This window comes from Ambystoma mexicanum, chromosome 1q (assembly GCF_040938575.1).
Source record: "Ambystoma mexicanum isolate Mex_15411 chromosome 1q, UKY_AmexF1_1, whole genome shotgun sequence".
Taxonomy (NCBI): domain Eukaryota; kingdom Metazoa; phylum Chordata; class Amphibia; order Caudata; family Ambystomatidae; genus Ambystoma; species Ambystoma mexicanum.
This window is the reverse complement of record NC_090922.1, coordinates 288,146,995-288,169,330: the sequence shown is the minus strand read 5'-3', so window position 1 is coordinate 288,169,330 and position 22,336 is coordinate 288,146,995.

The following is a 22,336-nucleotide window of genomic DNA, read 5'->3' as shown; positions in this document are numbered from 1 at the left end:
ATGTTATGGAGGTCCTCTAAAGGCATGGGTGAAAGATCCATTGTCCATATCATTAGGGGGTATGTGTGTGCAGCAAGACGATGCTATCTTTTTTGCACACGCCCCCTTCCATTGCCATAAGTAAATCCAAAACATACCTGTTTTTTAGTCATGTGGTGAATAGCCTGCAATTCTGCTTTTATTGAATTGAGACAAGACCCTTCTCTGTCTGGTTCACTTTCTGGACATCTCCCACCTTGTGATCTGTTACCATTTTGCATTTGCTGCAGTTGGGATGCGGGGAACGAGGATGGCAGTAAAACATGCTTCCGCCTTTGTGGACGGACAGAATTGCTCGGGGACCGCTTTAAGCTTGCCCGAGGAGTCTTGGGACCAATAATACAACATCTTTTGTCTGTGGGTTCTTAGTGAGCAGTGAGCATGCTGATGGGGAGGAGGCTCATCTGTATCTGGGGGTGGCATAAGCGTATTGTCTGCACACTCGGTTGAAATCCATCAATGCATATGTGCCGTTAGTCAGGCCAGGAATAAATTAAGTCTTATTGCACCTTTAATGTGTTTCTATGTGTACAGTACCATTTCCAATGATGCAAAATGACAAGTGGGTCAGTATCTGCACCTTAGCAGGTTTTTTGTTCAATTTGATCTAGGTGAGTTTTGACACATAGGTGCTCCAAGTTTTAGATCATTTATGATTGACCCGTTCCAATATATCCTCAGAGAACCCCAGTAGATCCCGGCTGTGCAGCTCACTAGTCCTTTTACCCAACTGTCATTGAAAAACAGTGCACCTTCCAATATTAGTAGTGGTCTTATTTGACAACTGCTTACTATTTGTTCTTGGCACACTTCATTTCATATCTTTCCATTATGACTGCCTTGACCGTGTGAAACAGGCTTCATAATCTGCAAAGGGCCAGGTGCACCAACATGGGCTATAATAGTTGACATTTCTTCTGGGGTAAACAGTTTGGGCATGTCTATTGAATGGGGTATAAGGGAGCAAATGTAGCAACTCTCATTTCACTTCACTCTTCCTACCTCCTTCATGTAGTTGTATTAGATGTTATCTGTTTCGGGGTGGTGCACATCCACAACAGTGTCGAAAATAACTCATTTATATTCATTACATTCGATTTCATTTTAAGTTTCCCTTTACTTTCTGCCCATCCTTATACTTCATTTTTCTGTGTCATTGCTATGCCCCCCTTTATATGCACACACCGTATACAATCTCCTATACTAAAGGAAAGAAGAAGACAGACACAGGAGCATACTTTACACAATGTCTTAAACCTGGAAGCTGTGGTAAGAAGAACACTCAGTGTCCTGGTGCCCACAGGGGTGCATCTGTTGCAAAAACGTCACTATAAAGGTTACCATATTCATTGTTTAATGTCATTGTTATTGAGGCACTGCAGGAGGTGGGACTTTGACAGTTGCTTTCTGAACATCACCTAAGTGAACCCAATAACGCTATTATTTTACTCATACAGCAGACGGAGTGGCATACACAACATCAAATGTGCTTTGGCACCAACAGTTGTTCCACCCCCTCATAAATTACCACACTTACATGAAATATCTGGGATACAACTGAGGCACTTGTAGAGATGGTGGGTCCAATGTAGGCATGACAGCTGTTTCTTCTCTTCTGGGAGCAAGCTTTTGAAATATAATCTTTGCATATTTTGTTAAATCACTCAAATACCCCATAAACACATCCCCCCAAATCTCAGCTGCCTGTGTGCATTTGTTGCAATGCCTGCAGGTGTGATTTTAGTGTGTACCTTCGTCCTGTTCATATATTGTGTGGCAAAAAGTGGTGGTCCTTACCTGGGTGGTTCCTAAGGCTGAACAGAGCCAACGGAAGACAATACAGCAAGTCCCTTCCTAGCATATGACAAATCTTTGACAGTTTTTGTTTCGATAGACCATTGAGACATTTTTTGTACCCGTTGGCTTGGGTTGATAATCGAGAACTTATGTTTAATCCCCAGTAGGAATGTAATCTCTTTAAATAATTAATTGAAAAAGTGAGTCCCATTGTCTGACTTTAGGACATTGCATATCCCCCAGCAAGGAAAGACCTTGCGTACTAAAAATGTGGCTGCCGATTTAGCATCTGGTTGTGTGCAAGGATCTGCCACAATCCACCAAGAAAATTTACACACAAAAACAGTAAGATAACAAAAGTTGCTGCCCCTGTTTATCATGTCCACATAGTCTTATGTGGAGACAACAAAAGGGTTCTTTTGGACGGGGCAATGTGCCATGCAACGTCCTGAGGGTGTGTCTGGTGCTGTAGAGGTGACACTTGGTGCGGGTTGCCATGCATTTATCAAAGTGTTCTTGAAGGTTGAGAAAAAACCCAGTCCTTCTGAATGTCAGCTGCAATATACTGTTTAAACATATGCATCAGGTAAGGCAGTTGCTCAAGAGCAACCATGAGCGATTCGCACAGCATTACTATATTACCCGTAATGTTTTGTCTCCAGATAAGATCCATCAGTGAGAGTGAGCACCCATATTTACCGCACAAATCCTTCTCTTCTTGGGTTGCATGCCCTTGCAATTCAATTATCTGAGTGAGCTGGACTTCTGTGGAAGGCACTGCTAGCTGAAATTGTAGTGTGGCTGCCTCAGGATATGACTTGATGTCTGGCACTTCTAAATAGGCTGCCTTATCTGTGGCCTCATTACTGAGTGAAACAAGGCATGTGTCCCGGGTGTGGATGGCGCATTTCACCACCACAGTTACTGTTGGGCAGGAGAAGGCATAGATCAATCTTTCTAGCAATGCTGTATGCTGCACAGGCATCCCATTGGAATTCTTGAACCCTCCCCTTTGGTATCTGCCCAACTGTGAATGTACTGTGGCGTACACCAAATCAGAATATTTTATTGCTAGACACCTTTGTGATGCTTCTAGTGCTTCATTCAGTGCAATGATTTCTGCTACTTGTACCGAATAATGTGCATCGGACACACCACCAAAGCACCTGTATGCATTTAATGCATCACCTGATAAATCAGCGATGAATCATCCACAAACAGTACTTCCCCCTCTTTGAGTGCATCCTCCCTCGCTTCGATTAGGTCATCCTCTGGACCTTCGTATGTAACACAGTCACGCACCTCTTCCCCTGGCTGAACAGGTATTGCAATTAAAGTGTCAGGGTTTACTGTGCAACACCTTAAAATGTGAATGGAAGGATTGGATAGTATGACTTCATAACCCAATGCTCTTTGGTAGTGATGGCTGATTTGTACCTTTCCAAAATGGCAACGACTGAGCACCTCATGGTTATTGCAGACTATTTTCCAATTGCAAAGGCTGCAGCTGCTAACAACTGTTTGCAGGGGAAATGAACCTGCATCACTGAGTTTAAAATCTGTAAATATTAAAGCTGTAATAGGCTATGGGCTTGTGTCCCATAGATGTTATCAGGGTCAACACTGCTGTCATTACTTCCCCATTGGAATGTGAGAAGAAATAGAATTCCTTTGTGTAATCATGGGAAGTTAAAAGTGGAGCATTACTTGTAGCAGTCTTAAATTCTTGAAAGCATCCAATCATTTCTCCTTTCTATATGATTGACCCCTGAACCTGTGCCTCCTCAACTTGAGGGACCTCTTTTCTATGATACGCCCCTATGCTGGATGTATTGCACAGACAAAGGGGTAAACCAAATAAAAGAGGGCAGAACATGCGCACCGCCAAAACCCATGCTGTGAAGAAAGTAAACAGGTTAAACAAGGTGGGCAGCGGAAAGGTACTTTCTATCTCCTGACCATACCTGGTTAGTACCTTGGTTAAAGTTGGCAGGGCTTGGAAGAGTATGGTCCCAAGGGAGAAACAACAACCAGAATGACCCTCTTTATACTAGGAGAAGAGAGTTAGAAAAGGGAAAGAGTGTAGACAAGCTAACCACTGTAGGGATAGTGATGAGTCTCTGAATGGCTAGTTAGTCCAGCAACAACGGTGTTGAGAAAATAACAAACAGGAGTGCTAATACAGGAGGATACCCCGGGCGGCACGAGGGTTGCACTAGATTTGGGTTGGTGCACTAGGTCTGTAGAGCGTTCTGATTGCACGTGATGTTGTGATGTAGCCAGGTTGTATGTCGCAGTAAATGTCCCTTTCCTGGAGTCTTGGAGACTAGTACGGCTGGGTATAGAATGTCTGGGCAGAGTAGGCTGGCAATAGATGACAGGGATATGTGCAAAGAAGCAAGGAGTATGTGAATCCCAGAATGGCAAAGAACTCAGGAGTTCTTAAGAAACAATGGCGTGGTACAATGAAGGCTTACCAGGTACCTTGAAGTGGTGGGGGAATCCATGAAGCAGTCCAAGGTCGGCAACGGTAAGTATTGTAGAAGCATAACATAGTACAGAGTAATCCAGGAGTCATGCTGGGGTCCCACCCTGTCTTCCTTGCAGTTGTAAACATTGGGTTGTGACTCTTGCTCTTTACTGTGGTGTATTTCCCTTGTTGGGGGGCATCCACACTCCAGCAACCTCGCTTGCTGCCCTCCTTCCTTAGCTGAGTTGGTGCAGTTTTGCCCAATTGTCCTGTTTTGGGCAGAGGGGGCTCTCCCTTTTTCAGTCCTTCTGTTCAGGCCACTGCCTTGCCACTGTGCTTCATACACTTGCTAGCCCGGCTGTAGGCTCCCTCAAGGCACTGGAACTGGCTGGGGCCTCTGCAAAAGAGCATGAGACAGAGGTCTGTCCTGGGTCCAACCACACACTTTCCCTCTTCCCTGCAACGTACTGCTGTACCTGGGCTCCCGGGCCAGGGGCTTCGCTATACTTCTTGCGCCCTTTTTCCGGAGCGCTAAGCTGTGTGTGCCCCCCCCCCCGAGTCTGGGTCAGAGATTGTACCTCCCTACTCACTGTGCTCTTATCGGCTGTCTCCTTCCTCCCTGCTTGCCACCGCTCACCCTGGTCATGCCCCGCCTAGGCTGGCTCCTCTGCACTTGTGGCGTTGTCGTGTTGCGCGTGCGCCTTCTTCCCACAACCCTCCACTTGGGTCCAGTGATGATGTCCTCCGGTGTGAGAGTTGGAGCCATGGCACGCCTCGCTCCTTCACCGCAGACCTCCTCCTGCGGCCAGATTTTGTCCTCCTCTTTCCCACCACTCTGCACCTCACGGCCACCACCCCAACCCTGCTCACTGCCTTGCCTTGTCCAGCACCTTGACCTCCGAACTTCCCCTGCTTCCATGATCCTCTCCACATATTCTGCTCTTCTTTCTTCCCGTTCTACCCTTATTGCATGTATTCTGGGCGTGGTGAAATTGCCTCACATATGACGCGGGCTTGGTCGCTGCCTTTGACACGCCTATCTAGTGTTGGCGGTCATCTTGGAATCCAGCTATGCCACCTTAACTATGAGGCCCTGATTGTGCAGCCCCTAAGCACACTTAAGGCATCACAGGTTTCATCACATGTGACATCACTTTGAACATGTCAGATGCCCTCAGTGATGACATCATATCAGACATCAGTAGGACATCTCAATGAGCTAACTGGTAAGCGCCAGCCATAACAAAACCTTTTTTTTTTACTCTGATGAGGAAGAGTGACATGGTGTTAGAGGGGGGCTGTGATGTGTTACAGTGACATGGTCGTAGACGGGGAATGTGACAAGGAAGAATGTGGTGGTGTTAATGGTGTACTGTGATAAGTAACAGTGATATGATGGTGATTGGGCCTCTGACAAGGAGGGGTTTGGCTGGTGGTGGACAGGGATGAGGAAAAGTGAGGTGGGTGTAGGGGGGGCTGCAACAAGGAAGAGTGAGGTGAGAGTAGTGGGGAGTTTGACGAGGAAGAGTGAGATGGCGTAGTGGAGGACTGTGCTGAGGAAGTGTGACTTGGTAGTGGGAGACTGCAAAGAGGAAGAGTGAGTTGGGGGTTGTGGGCTACTGTGATGAGGAAAATGAAGTGGTAGTAGTAGGGGACTGTGACAATAAACAGTGAGGTGGTGGTAGTGGGGTACTGTGACAAGGAAAGCTGTGTTGGTGGTAGTGGGGTACTGTGCCGTGGAAGGCTGAGTTGGTGGTAGTGGGGTACTATGATGAGGAAGATTGATGTGGTGGTAGAGCAGGACTGTGGCGAGGAAGAGTGATGTGGTGGTAGTGCGGTACTTGCAGGAGGAAGAGTGAGGTGGTGGTAGTTGGGTAATGTGATGAGGACGAGTGACATGATGGTAGAGGGAGGCTGTGAAAAAGTGGATTCTTGGCAGTGGCAGACAGAAATGAGGAAGAGTGAGATGAGTATGGTGGGGAACTGTGACAAGGAAGAGTGAGGTGAGAGTAGTGGGGACTTTGATGAGAAAGAATAAGATGGTGTTGTGGAGAACTGTGACAAGGAAGACAGACTTGACGGTAGTTGGAACTGCAAAGAGGAAGAGTGAGTTAGTGGTAGTGGGTTACTATGATGAGGAAAAATATGTGGTGGCAGTGGGGGACTGTGACAAGGAAGAGTGAGGTGGTGGTAGTGGGGTAGTGTGACAAGGAAGGTAGAGTTGGTGGTAGTGGGGTACTGTGCCGAGGAAGGCTGAGTTGGTGGTAGTGGGGTACTATGATGAGGAAGAGTGATGTGGTGGTAGAGCAGGAATGTGGTGAGGAAGAGTGATGTGGTGGTAGGGTGGTACTGTGACAAGGAATAGTCACATGGTGGTAGTGGGTGACTGTGATTTGGAAGAGTGAAGTGTGGCAGTGTTGGACTGTGATGAGAACGGGTGAAATTGGCTAGTGCAGGGCGGTGACGAGCATACATGCAAGTTTATTATTGGATACTGGAATGAGGATGGATGTGTGATTACTATTCATTACCTGGACGAGATTAGAGGGATTTAGGAGTTAAGGTAGGATTTCTAATTAGGTACTGTGCTGACGAGGAGGGAGGTGGAATAATGTAGAAATCTTCCCTGCTGACATTATTAGAGAATCAAGAGTTTCACTATCCGCCAGGAGCAGAGAGGGCATGAGCCCCTTGTAGTGTTTTCCTTTATACAATGAAGAGGTATAACATTGTATATTATATTATATAGATTTATTCATTTAACATAACATTCTCACACCCCTCTCAAACTGCAGCCGCAGCCAGGCACAGAGAGCCTGACCACGAGCCACGTGTCATAATGATGTCCACGTTTGGGCTGGAATCCTTTCACCAACCCAGCCTCCCGACCCTAAAGTGAGCACCCTGCTGCCCACCTTGTGTGCCTCCCCTGCAGCCGACGCTGATCCGAAAATCAGCTGTTCCTACTTTCATCAAGTCGTCCATGGCCCTGAAATGGCCGGTGCAACGCGGGCCGAAAGAGAGGCTCGCTTTCGTTGCTAAGCAACCCCAGTGTTTGCTCATTTTATCGAGGAGCTTCCGCCAGCAGGCGGAAGGAAGCTGGCCTCAGGAAGAAGGCAAGAAGGAAAAATGGCTTGTTTGCCATTGTTCGCCGGCGCCGCTGTGTACTAGGACCTTTATGAGACATTTTAATGCCTAGGACAATTTTATGCTTCAGCCATCAGGACAATTTTTTTTGCTTCAGCCATCCACCCTTGAGCTAACCTATCAGGTATGGTGCTGTTGTTTTTGCTAAATATCGTAATTTAGCCATTGGTTAGCTGTACCTGCACTAATTACTGTAGCACCTAAATGTCATTCACGCACCACCATTGATACCTGATTCACCAAGTAGGTGTTGTTCACCCTTACACGGTCATTTGATTCAGGCTACCATATATGTTTTCTGATATAGTATCTATTGACAGATCTTGTATCAGCCTAATGTTATATTACCATCTGGCCTATCCCACCTCTGGGCTTCTGCCTAGGGCACCGCTGATACTGCACTCACTGTGCACAGTGCTATTCCACTGCCCCTCTGGCGTAATCTCCAGCACTCCTTAATTTGCCTCTACAGAACTCCCTAGGTGGGACTAGCCTAAACTGCACACACCTTCTATGCCAGAGCTAATACTCGTGAACCACTGACTATCCCAGATCCTGAAGACATTGAACATTATTCTCCTAACTGCTAGTCTATAACTTTGCACAGTTATGCTTGTCTACTTCTTTTCTACTATGGGGGGGGGAGTACAATTGTCACCTTCTATCTATACTATGGTGCTTATACGCCTCAACCATGATTATGATTATAACCCCTTCATATGCCAGTAGCACACATTGTACTGACTAACCTGCATGCTCCTAATACTCGCCTAATCTTGCTTAACTATGTTTACTACACTCTTGTCAACGCTACCTATCATTTGCTGATGCTCTTGGCTCAACACTATATTGAACGCATATTGCTTGATTGCCTACCTTAAACTGTGCTTGGTGGTGCTGGTAGACTACCTACATAGACGACCGACTATAATTGTATGTCTAGCTTGTATGGCTCCTCCTCTGGTAGCCAAGTCCTTTTATCAGAGTACAGCGCACTAGCCCACCCATCTAGTGCCCAGCCCTTACCACTAACCAGTCCATACTGTTACTGAGCACCTACCTTTACCATGCCTTTCTATGTATGCATGTAAAATCTGAACTAGCTGTTACTCGACAAGACTAACTCAGCCTATCATGCAACTGCAATTGGATCATCTGTAACTGTTATTCAGCTGCACTTAATTACCTTGCAATTACTGACTGATTCATATGTAGCAGTTACTCTGTTGAAACAGCTTATCCCACAACTTTGACCTACTTTAAAGTAGCTCTTCATAAGATGATGGCAATCTTGTAATAGCAAGCTAATCCTAAGGTAGTCAACCTTATCCACATTATACAGGTATTGCTAACTATAATTATGTTCCTCTTCTGCATGATACCCCATTCCACCCCATGCACAAAAGGATACTTCATCAAGATTGATGAAGCGTTCAGGTAGACTGGGATGTCAGCACCACTACCCCATCCCCTGCACCACCCCCATTCCTCCCCTCACTACCGCCATTCCCCATACTAATTCCACCTACATTATATCCACTCTCCACATTTAGCACTAAACAGGATACACCTACATTGGATGGCATATTCTTATCTTCCATTGTCGTCAAGACGACCCCCTTGTCAGCAGCTTCATCCACCACCTTCCTTGACATATACAAGCGTAACAATAGACTAGGTAGCAGACTACCATCCATTAGTCACTCACTAGCTAAATACAGCCATAAGACCACATGCACAGCTCGCACTGAATTCACTAACAACAACCCCAGGTGGAAAAACAAAACTCACACCCTCACAACAAAAAATACAGTTGACACTAGTCCTAGCCTATGCCTGAAGGGTTCACAGACACAGCCCGCTAAAGGAGCCTTACTGAATGTCTGGTCCCTTGTTGCTCACGCAACAGAGATTGCTGACATCATCTTGAATAAAAACCTCGATTTCATTGTGGTGACAGAAACCTGGCTGCACGATGCAGCAGGCCCTTCTATTGCCCTAGCTGTCCCTGATAATTACTCCATCCTCAGAGCGGGCAGGCCTAATGCTCGCGGAGGAGGAATAGCTATTATTTTTAAATCTACCCTCAATATAAGACTAGCCACCCCCTCCTCACTGGCATCGTGCAAACTTCTGTCAGTCAAGTTCCAAACCTCGCCTAACAATACTATCACTTTACACATTATCTACAGGCCTCCAGAACCTCTTGTGTCATTCGAAGAAGACATCACATCCCTAGCAGCTGACATTACTAAACCCTTGGTGCAAAACATCATTCTAGGTGATTTCAACCTTGGTTACAAGGACACTAGTGACCTACACGCCATCTCTCTAGCCTCCGCATTAACAGAACAAGGCTATACCCAAATTAGCACAAAACCCACCCATGAGAAAGGCAGGATACTTGATTGGGTAGCGGATCTCTATTTCAACATCACTCTAATAGACTCTACACCACTAGTGTGGTCGGACCACCACCTCATCACCCTAGAAATGAACATCAATAAACTGGAAAAGAAAAAGCCCACTATTGCTCCTCCTTGTCTCAAGAGGAACAAGAGAAATGTCACAGCAGAGACCCCAGCATCTTTGGTAGTCCCTATACTCAATGCCCTACTGGATACCAATAATCCTAACTCATTGATCGCCATTTACAACAAAACCATGACCAAAGCTATCGATGCTATTGCACCTTTAAAATTGTGCAAAAGCAAACCTAAAGCCCATCTAAACTTGTGGTTTACTCTAGAACTAAAAATACTCTGTACTGAAAAAAGAAAATTGGAAACAAGCTGGAAATCTACCCCCCACCCCTGAAAATAAACCTAACCTTGCCACTATCACTGCACATACAAAAATAAGGTAATCCAGACTAAAAAAGAAACCGTCAATGACAGAACAAGCCAAGCATGCTCCAGCTCTAAAGAATTATTAAACATCCTAAGAGAACTACAGAACCCCAACCCCCCGGCAGATACGTGCAATAAGGATAAACCCTGGTGCATCAGCATACAAAATGCCCTATCCAGCAAAATTAACGGGCTCCAGACCAAAATAGCTGACAAAAGGATACAATTTACAGCTAATACTCCAACACCACCGTCTACCCTACACATCAATTCAGGCTTCAAGTTTAAAAAGGTCTCCATACCTGAAGTTCAAAAAATCATTGCATCTCTTAAACCATCTAATTGTAAAGGTGACAGCTGCCCAGGTCAGATTATAAAAGACGGATCTAGAGATTTAGCCCCATTCATCACAAAACTCATAAACTCCTCCTTCTCCAGTAATTCTGTCCCAAGTAATCTGAAACAGTCCTGGGTTCTCCCACTACTGAAGAAACAGACTCTAGACCCGGCTATACCCACTAATTATAGAAAGATTATGACAGTACCCTTCTTATTTAAAATCTTGGATAGAATTGCTTACTTGCAAATACAAGGCTATCTAGAATCTAACAAACTACTCGGAACCCGACAATCTGGCATCAGATCTCAGCATGGTACAGAAACCCCCCTTGTTGATCTCAAAAGCCAGATCGACGAACTGAAAGACAAAGGCAAAGTGGCCATCTTACTCCTCCAAGACCTCTCAGCAGCTTTTGATCTGGTAGACCATAAAATACTTTGTGATCATTTATTATCAGCAGCTCATTTCTCCAGCTCTGCAGTCACTTGGATCCAATCTTTCATCACGAATAGAACCATGCACGTGTTTTCACCCTCAGCGGCTGCTGATCCTATCCCCATCACCTGCGGTGTCCCACAAGGATCCTGCGTCTCGCTCACTTTGTACAATATTTTTACAAAGCCACTATTCGACAAACTGGACCGTCTGGGTGTCACCTACACTAATTATGCAGATGACACCCAGATACTCCTATCCCTATCAGGAACCTATGATACAGACGTCATTCGGATTAACGAAGTCTACACCATCATTCAGGCATGGATGGCCACACACAGGGCCAGTCTTACAACAGATTGCACCCCAGGCGGGAAGTAACTGACCTGTGATCTCATGCATGTGTCATGGGCTGAGCAGCGGGAGTGGGGACTATGAGTTAACAAAATTGTCAATGCTGGCATCTGCTGAATTTCATGAACCTCAGAAAACAGCAATAAGAGGGTCAAACCCGAACAGGCCTGGTTTTTGCTCTTCATTTATAGTAACAATGACCAGTTTGCTGCTGTGACTCAGGTCAGAGAATCGACAATTTCAGAACTACACTAATGTCATTCGTATGACCTCAAACATTTAGCCACTCTTAAAAGGTGATGAACTGGTCTTGAACAGTGTTATTCGAAACTCCAAGAACAAGCACCAGCAACATACCCACCGATAGCTGTAAAGCCCGTCTATCTCAGCCTTAAAATACATGCATTTATGCAATATGTATTGCATCAAATATTTCACGGGAAGTTAAATATATTTAGGAGGGACACACGTAAACAATATCACTACTCCATGTGAGTGGTAAAGTCTACTTTAAACATATGCATTAACATGCATGTAAAATTCAACATAGCTCCCAATGTTAATGTTGGAGAGGTTGCATTCTAAAATTATGATATTTCAATGTGGACTTTACATTGAAACACACTGCCGTGCATTACCACGGCAGAGAAATGGTAGTTCAAGTATTGGGGTTTGTTTCGCTCATGCTCGTGAACTCTCAAAATTATTAAATATTTCCTTCGTGATCACTCGTTTTAGCTCCCGATAGCACCATGAAAATGTAAGATCGCAAAGAAAAACGATGTCTATCATCCCAACATAAAAACAAAAACAATCAAATTCTTAAAGGGTGGAAGGCAACCTTTTCTTGGGATATGTTAAGTTTACTTATTGCAAAATACTAGTCGCGTGCTGCTTGAATAACAGTGGCCCTTGCACATGGTGTAGTGTATAGACACATTTCATTTCAAGGGACTTGGAGTACTGCGGGTATCAGGGGAAGCATCTCCAGTGTACCCCAAGCATAGTGCGCTTTGCCCTCCACCCTCACCCCCCAGCCTTGCAGCACTGCACTTTTTTCACATTCTCCATTATGGTAAAGAACATTGTCCCGAGCTTGGGAGAGAAATGGACTATGCAGAAGAAGCTGCCTCCCCAGGGTGTGTTTAGCTGCTGGTGTATCAAATGCAGAAATGGGTGGCATCAAGAGCCCCACGCTCTGAAACACCTTTTGCGCACTGGTTGGTCGCACGACAGAAAGTGTGAGCAGACAATTCCCCAACACTTGAACCATTATTTAGAGACCTGGCTTTGATTGATGTGGCGTTAGCTAGTCATGGCCATTTCCCAGCATTTGTGTTAAAGGAGATCGGAAGCTGCACCCTGCGGGGTATTTGAAAGGCAATGAATTGATGCTACAGCATGTCGCCCCCAATGGAACAAAGAAAGTAAAGCATGCATCCTGCAAGTCCGGGTATTTGCATTATACGGAAGACGGGCCAACCGTCCACAGAGACGGTTTCTACTGTAGTTGCTGAGTCGCTTTCCCAAGCCAGCTGCTGTGCAGACTTCGCTCAGCTTTTGGTCCAGTGCCTGCATCCATCCTTCACACCATCATTCACAAGGCGCCTTCGTGTAGGTGTTTGTTTATCTCGTTAGACTAGGGTGATTGCTATTCCAAACAAAAGAAGCACAATGACAAAGAGTATAAGACAAGTCTGAGTGAACAGTGAAATGTGTGAAACTCTTGCCCTAAAGTAAAGTCAGCAGTGCATGCCCAGGAAAGAGGGAACGACGAACAATATGCTCAGGAGCGGGACCTAGGGGGGGCGTAGTAACCCCCAAACTGGCCCAAGTGTGGTACTGCCCCCAGGGCCTCACCCTCAAAGTGATTTTGGCCTGGCCATGGGCTGAATTGCCGACGGACGGACCAATCCAACCCCGCTGGAACGTGCAACTGTCTAAGATCTGCTGACGGTGACACTCTGCCCAGGTCTTCCGAGTACCGTGCTTTTGATCTCCTGAGGAGAGTCCACTACCAGTGCCAATCAGCGAGGGCAGGATGTGCTTGTGATGGGAACAACTTCAGGGCTGATTCTGTTGCTGCTTGGCAGTGTGTGTTTGTGACGGGAGCAACTTCACGGTTTACCACCCACTCACTCCTCTTTTCCGTAACGGCAGGGGCTTGCCCAGGAAAGAGGGAACTATGAACAATATGCTCGGGAGTGGGAACTAGGGGGGCGTAGTAACTTCAAAACCGGCCCACGCGTGTTACTGGCCCCCAGGGCCTCACCCTCGAAGTGATTTTGACCTGGCCACGGGCCGAATGACCAATGGACGGACCCCACTGGAACTTGCAACTGTCTAAGATCTGCTGACGGTGACATTCTGCCCAGTCTTCCGAGAATTAGCCTTTTGATCTCCTGAGGAGAGTCCACCACCAGTGCTCGCTTCCTTTTTCATGACTACTTGAGCCTGGAAAAAAGTGTCTAGCTTTGTGGCCTCCAGAGGCCATTCTTGGTTGGCCCAGTCATCTCCGCAATACCATTTTAAAATAAATAAAACACATATGCAGCAATAGGCCTCACCTGCGAGGATGGGAGTAGGAGGAAAGAAGTGTGCTTGCCTTGGCAGGCTGTAGTTACTGCCGGATTTCCTGAAACAAGGCCCAATCAGCAAGGGCAGGATGTAGCAACTGTTTGTATTTGCTGATTCTGCTGCTGCTTGGCAGTGTGTGCTTGTGATGGGAACGACGTCAGGATTTAGTGACCCAATCGCTCCTCTTTTCTGTAATGGCCGGGGCCGACAACACCAGCCAGCCCCAGGCGATCCACACTTCAGTGTCAGTGCGCGCCCATAGCCTGGAGGAGGGCACACTGCACGTGTGCCCATGGGCCCGGCTGGCACCAGCGGCGCCGGCGCCACCTGGGTCTGGGGGAAGGTAATAAAGCAACAAATGTTGCAAATTTATTTGCCAAATGCCCTGCCCTGCCTGAGAGCCGAGGCCAGGCCCGTTTTATTTGGCCCGGGTGAGGCGGGCAACTCCCGGGGGGTGCAATTGCCCCAGTCCCTGAAGCCTTTGCAGGGGTAGGAATTCCCCAGTTTGTGGGGCGGCACATTGACATGTGGAAAGTTCCGCAAGTCAGGTGCTGGCGCTGCCCCTTCCGACTGTAATGTCACATAGTACAGAAGTACTATGTGACATTCCAGAAGTCAGAGGCTCCCTCTGACCACTTACGCACCACTTGGGGTGGGGGGCATAAGCACACCAATAAAAACACTTTAGGTTCACCTGCAGCTAGGACCAGCCCTTTCCATCACAATGCCGGCAGGAAACTGCTAATGGTGGCCCATTAGTCACTAAATTGTTTTGTGCTGGCATTGAGATGGGAGGGCAGGTGCTGTGGGGAGTGGGCATGCCTTGCAGGGACACACCATAGGCCCCAACACGGTACAAACGGAGACCCGTTTGGGCCCATGGTGAATCCCTGCAAGCCCAGAAAATGGCCAAAATAATTGTTTAAAGCAGAGCTATTTCTTTCATGCCGCTTCTTTTCCAAACTATATATCAATTAAACTTTAAACTACTTCCATGGCAATGGTGAGGAGTTACTTCACTATGCGGATAATAGTTTTGACCAGTGTTGCTGAGTAAATATTCTTTAAGTCACAAACCGGTTTATTTATTTATTTATGCAATGTTTGTCGGGTACATGGAGACGGATAATTTATTTATTTATGCAATGTTTGTCGGATACCTGTATACGACACCCATTGCATAAACAAATAAATATGTAGGTACCCGACAAACATTGCATGAATAAATAAATAATCCTGGTCCATGTATCCTTACAACAGTCAGACTTTACTGTGTCAAAGAATAGACTTGATTCCCATTCAAAGAATGTTAAAGTGATTGTTTATTGGGTTCAGGTGTCTCCTTGTCATTGCCCTTTTGGCTTAGGTTGCCTCCAAACCCCCTTCAGCATCTTGTGTTCTTTTTTGGTTGTATATACTGCATCCTATGCCATATTCATGGTCTCTTGGTGTGCCCAGTCCTCATTATCTGCAGCCTAAGTGGGACTGGGGCATAAAATTGTCTTGGGCACCAGTGAAAAAGTTGCCCACCGTTGCAAATGGCAATTCATTCCATGTGTGACGGGCTGTTTGACTTTGGGTAGGAGTACCTTAACGGTGTAGTTTGGGAATGGCGCACAGGGTGTGGTGGGAGTGGTGCGGGGGGTGCGGCGGAAGTGGTGCGCGGGATGCAGTGGGAGTGGCACATTTCTAGTGTTTCGCCATGGGCACCAAATGGACTAGAAACTGCCCTGGCCGAGGCCACAGCCTGCAGCAGTGCCAGTGGTACAATACATGTGTAACACATTTGTTTCCTATCATTACAAAAATGAACAGGCACATTCATTTTTATAATGTTAGGAAACAAACGTGTTACACGTGTATTCTATCACTGTGGACTGCTGGTGCAGCGCCCCCTAGAGGCTGCCTGATGCAAAGACCGGGCCTAGCCACGCATGGTATCTGCATGAATGATGATAAAACGGAGTTAATTCTAGTCGGTTCACCTAACAACTTTCTTAAAATGAGTCCTAACTATACAAGTATCCTCATCGATGGGAATAACATACCCGTAGTCAAAAATGTAAAAACATTATGTTTTTACCTCGATGCTCACATTGGCTAGAGCTCTCATACAATCCAAACTGGATTAGTGCAACAGCCTTTACCTAGGTGCCAATAAAGCCATTATAAATAAATTGCAGATTATGCAAAATAATGTGCTTAGAGCGGCTTTAACATCTCCAGAAGAGAGCACATATCAGTAAATAGAAAGCAACAGAAGTGGCTCTCTATACATTGTTATTGTTATTTTGCATTTATATAGCGCCTTATATACCATTGTTATGGTCTGAAGGCGCTGGTAGGTTGAACGCCCTTGGGAACCGAAGTTCGGTTCAGTGGAGAGGTTAGAGAGAGTCCAAAGGTGCGTGTGCACACCAGGTATGCGTGCAGCTGGTGCGGGATTCATGTGGTTGCTGCTTCTTATCGGTAGGTGTGGTGTTTGAGAGATCAGGAGTATGTGTTCGGTCTGGCCGTAGTTATCCAGACCGAGTGTGGCAGCGTTAGGCCTGAGGAGAAACGCCTGGCTGGGGGTGTGAATCCAGCCATGTTTACTTAGAGTGATGGGGGGTGAGCGGCAGATGTTGATATGAGAACAGTTATACCGAATGGTGTCATAGTATCTCTGTGTTATAGTTGAATGGTGGTGTAAGGAGAGAGTAAGCGTGGGGTGTGATATGAAGTATGCTCTTTTAAAGTTCCTTGCATTCCAAAGCAAAATATGCACGTCGCGCAATTCTGAGCGGTCAGGTCTGCTCTATGTGTTTTGTTTCTCATCCGCTCTATGCACTATTCATCCACTCAACGTACTCATCTGTACAGCATACTCATCTGTTTAGCATACTCATGCGCTCTATATATCCATCCAGTCCATACACTCATTTGTTCCGTGCGTTCATACGCTCCATAGACTCATCTGCCACTCATCAGCTCCACACTCATCCGCTCCACATACTCGTCCGCGTACAATCGTCCGCTCTATGTACTCATCCGTTCCATGTACACTCGTTCGCTCTCCACACACTCAGCCGCTCTCCACACACTCAGCCGCTCTCCGCAATCAGTTGCACTCAGCCGCTCCTCACACTCAGCCGCTCCCCACACTCAGCCGCTCCCCACACTCAGCCGCTCCCCACACTCCTCCGCTCTCCACGGTCCTCTGCTCTCCATGGTCCTCTGCACTGCACACTCTTCCGCTCTCCACGCTTCTCCCCTCTCTACACTCAACCGCTCTCTACACTCATGTGCTCTCCATATTCATCCGTCTTCCACATTCATTTGCTCTTCATATTCGTCGGCTCTTTACACTCAACCCACTTCCACACTCATCCGCCCTCCACATTCATCCGCCAGCAGCGTTCATCCTCCACGCTCATCCTCATGAAAGAATTGACCTAAAAACTATCTGCCTCACTCACAAGGCGCTCGACCATCAAGCCCCTCCTTATCTCACAGACACATTCACATGGAAAGTGCCTAATAGAATCACTAGATCCTCTAACCCACCATGTCTGGTGGTGCCTAGATATAACTTAAAGAGCCGGTGGCACCAGCTTCCCGTTACTAGCCGCTCAGCTATGGAACACTCTCCTACAGAACATTAAATCTATTCAAGCATTTGACAAATTCAGAAACCACATTATCATGTGGATACTCAACAAAACGTAAACACTACAGTCCACTGTTACTGCTGCTATGGCCTAATGCTATGACATATCTTCCATGTGTACTGACCAATCTAAATACTCATGCATGTTATCTTTCCTTAACTATATAAATTGTAGCTCTCCGGTATAAAATGTATATACTCTGTCTTGTAATTATATCCTGACTGTATAAATGGCATTTCTCTTGTATAAAATTGTATATACTATGTCATGTAACTATAACCTTTCACACAAGCGCCCAGTTACCTTTGGGTTAGGTGTGCGATATCAATAAAATAAACAAAAAATCTATTTATTTTTGAAATTTTTGTAATGCCCATACCCTAGGATTTCACAGCCTTTTGGACTGGAACAAATAGAATACATGACATGAAAACTACAAAGGCATGGAATGACAACAGTTATTACTCATATTTGTCAAACAGCCTGGTCTTGACAAGTTTTTTGAAGGTGGTGAGCAAGTGCCTGTTTCGGATGTGCGCGGGTGGGGAATTCTAGAGTGAGGGGGCTGCGAAACAGAAGCTAATGCTGCCAGATCTTTTACTCTTAAAGTGTGGGGTGGTCAGAAGTGGACTGGTGCTTGACCTAAGTGTTCACACTGGGACAATTATGGTGATGCAACTATTTTGGTAGGAGGCAGCATCTTGGTGGATGCACCGGTGTGCGATAACAAGTGTTTTGAAGTCCACACGTGCTTTGATGGGGAGCCAGCGGGATTTATGTTTGATAGCTGAGATGTGGTCAGAGCGTTTTAATCTAAGGGTGGCACAGAATGTTTTATTTTGGAGTAGTTGGAGTTTGGACATGTTGGCAAATGTTTTTCCCATGAATAGAGCATTAGAATAGTCCAGTTTGGGAAGAATCAGAGCACGAGTCAGTGTGAGGCAGTTGCTTGGAGAGAGGAATTGCCAACTTACTGAAATGAGTCTTACAGTGTAGGCAGCCGAAGAGGTTAGGGCTAAGTCAGCTTCTAGGTAGACTCCAAATGTTTTTAATTGTTTTTAAAAAAAATGTATTTATTTGTTTTGGCTTTACAAAGAAAACCTTTACAAAATGTACGTAAATGTACAAACCCATTTACAATTTTACAATTTAGCAAAATATTAAAACATTTAAATATTCTTGTAATTTTCGTTGAAATGAGTTCATAGTATACATCTGTACCTTATAATTCAGTAGTCATCAAACCACATACAAAAATCGCACTATTGCCAGTTTCAAAGAGACAGAGCTTCCATGTAGCATATTCCACCATATAATTTCAGGAAACACTCTCTGCATCAGTTACAAATTTACCAAGATATTCTAAACGATTTGTCGTCAATGATTCACAGTCAAGCATTAAGTGACTGATTACAGTTGCACTCTGACAAAAGGGACAAGGAACATGAGCTCCCCCTGTTTGATCTCGAATCTGCAGAATTTCCCCTGTTAACAATACATTAAATCTGTGTCGCATTACAAGATTTATCCATTTCCGGTCAGGACATTTTGTGAGATATGGTTCTAAAGTACCCGCAATCTTCCAATTTGAAACCAAATAACTATACACCTGCAAGCTTTTTACTTTCAAATTTGTTTCCCCCCAGTCAGAATATTATAACTTTCATTGGATTGGTGATCAAAAGATCCATCTCTAACGCAATTCTATCCAGTAAAAGATGACAGCATTCATACATTGATAATAGTAAATGGGAGTTTGTGTTACCTGCTCTCAATTTTGATCCCAGTAAGCAAATAGATTATTACCTGTTGCCAAAATCAGTTTTCTGAAAAGTTAAATGTTTTTCCACTTAATAACATTGTTCAATGACTGAAGACCCAACTTGTACCTAAGGGCCGAGAGCGGAATGCATTTTGGTAAACAACATAATAGACTTCTCCATATTTATGTTTCGGTACTAGTTAAGCCATGCTGCGTACTGGGCAGGTAACATTCAAGACCATAACTCAGTTTAGGAATAGCTTTGAGTTTATAAAAATGAAGTAACGGCTGCAATGAATATCTACAATACTTTTTATTTACTCTTGCCATTTGTGATTTAAGCAAGACTGTTCGTTTAACCAATACATTCAAATAAGCACATTTATTAAATTTAGTAAAAACTGGGTGACCTAGATACTTCAATGAATATCTAGTTGCTTATTTATAGCCATTTAATTACCAGTTAAATATTGAGGTTTTCTTTTTAGATCCCAATATTAATATCATAGACTTCTTCTCATTTATGATGAAACTGTTAAGCTCGGTGTAGTTTTTAAAAATGTTTATCAATCGCTGCAGACCAATTTGAGTTTTATCAATTAGTAAAAGCGTAAGCACACCAGTTTAGTTTCACCCCCCTATTTGCAGAGCGATAAATGATACAGGATCTAATACTTTCCCAACATCAGATACAAAAAGATGAAATAAGGTTGGTCCAAAGATACATCCTTGTCGCAGACCATTCATTGGGCCTCATTACGAATTTGGAGCTAGCCATGGCGCTATTAGTGCCATGGCTGCCTCCAAACACGGATCCGGGTCCGGTCTGGCTGAATGGGGATTTACCGGGACATTCCGACCTATGTGGACCTGGTAAGTCCCCATTCAGTCGACCAGTCCCCATTCCCAATTGAGCCCATATAGGGTTCAATGGGAATGAGGAAGATGCTGATAACGGGCCCGCAAATTGCGGGCCCATTATTAGCTGCAAGGTCCCTTAATGGGACCCAGAGAGAACGGCTGGTCAGACCAGCCGTTCCTGCTGGGAGCCACTAAGGAACCTCAGAATAGGGCAGTAAGGGTTTACCGGCATCATTACCGGTGACCGTTAACCCTTACCGCCCAACTCATAATGACCCCCACTGGCGGAATTGCAACTGACATGTTACCTGCTCTATTCAGGCGTACCTGAATCAGTGAACCTTCATGAAGGTTAATTACAATCGACAGAATATACCAAGGCATTCCGAGTGCAAGCAATTTTGACCATAAACTCTATCAACCCGGTCAAATGCTTATGAAAGATCTATAGTAGCTATATAGATAGGTGAAGCATTTTTTTTCCAAGAATTTTCTTGTAGTAGTGAAAACATCAGTCATCCCAGTTCTGTACGCATATGTTTCCTTAATTGTTTATTCGAGAAAATATCTTTTGACTCTATCCATTCCTCCACTATATTCAAAACCAAACCCGCACAAATCTTAGAGTCGGCATCCATAATCACTATAAGGCAATCATTTTTAGGATTAATTCTCTCGCCCTTTTTATACACCGGAATAACATATGATGGTTTCCATGAAGTAGGAATTTGTTTTGTAATAATAATGTCAGAAAACAACAGAAATAAGGGCCTGGCCCACCCACATGTCAGAGTTACCTTTAAATATAACATTAGCTAAACCATTCGGGCCAGAGACTCTTGATGGATTGGATTCTTGGATTTGTAGCTCTATGTCCGCAACTGTAAAATGACATTTCCAGACCTGAGCATTTAGGTCCAATATTGAGTCAGGGGGCTCGTGTTTGGCAGCATATACATTCCCAAAATGACCCACCCATACTTCCTCTGGTACACAGTTAGCTTGGATCGCCATTTGAGGTGTCTCAATATCATTTAACAGCTTCCAAAATTAGCAAGCAGGTGCTTCTTTTAATGCACACAACATAGCCCCATTGTCTTTTTGTAACATTAAGGGGCCAATTCATAGAATTCGGCGCACAAGTGGCGCACGCGGCTGGCGCACAGTGTGCGCGTGCGGTAGTCTGCGCCAGCCGCGTGCGCCGAAACACATTCAGGCGCACAGCGTATTCATGGATTCCAACATCCACAACCAGCCGTGGCGCAGAGTGGCGCAGCGACCCTGCAGCAGCGTCAGTTACGCCCCCAAGAACGCCCCTCGCGCAGGGAAAAGCCATCAAAATCCCCAATCCAGCGCAAAGGGCAGCAGCAAATGCAGAGCGGGGAGCGTGTATTTCAGGGGTGTGCGGGTGTCCCCACACGCGATAGGCCTGGGTACGTGTATTACAGGGGTGCGCGAGAAAATCTACACGCAATTGGCCTGGGTACGTGGATTTCAGGGGTGCGCGAGAAATTCTACACGCGATTGGCCTGGGTACGTGGATTACAGGGGTGCGCGAGAGAATCTACACGCGATTGGCCTGGGTATGTGGATTTCAGGGGTGCGCGAGAAAATCTACACGCGATTGGCCTGGGTACGTGTATTACAGGGGTGCGCGAGAAAATCTACACGCGATTGGCCTGGGTACGTGGATTTCAGGGGTGCGCAAGAAATTCTACACGCGATTGGCCTGGGTACGTGGATTTCAGGGGTGCGCGAGAAAATCTACGCGCGATTGGCCTGGGTACGTGGATTTCAGGGGTGCGCGAGAAAATCTACACGCGATTGGCCTGGGTACGTGTATTACAGGGGTGCGTGAGAAAATCTACACGCGATTGGCCTGGGGACGTGGATTTCAGGGGTGCGCGAGAAATTCTACACGTGATTGGCCTGGGTACGTGTATTACAGGGGTGCGCGAGAAAATCTACACGCGATTGGGCTGGGTACGTGGATTTCAGGGTGCACGAGAAATTCTACACGCGATTGGCCTGGGTACGTGGATTTCAGGGGTGCGC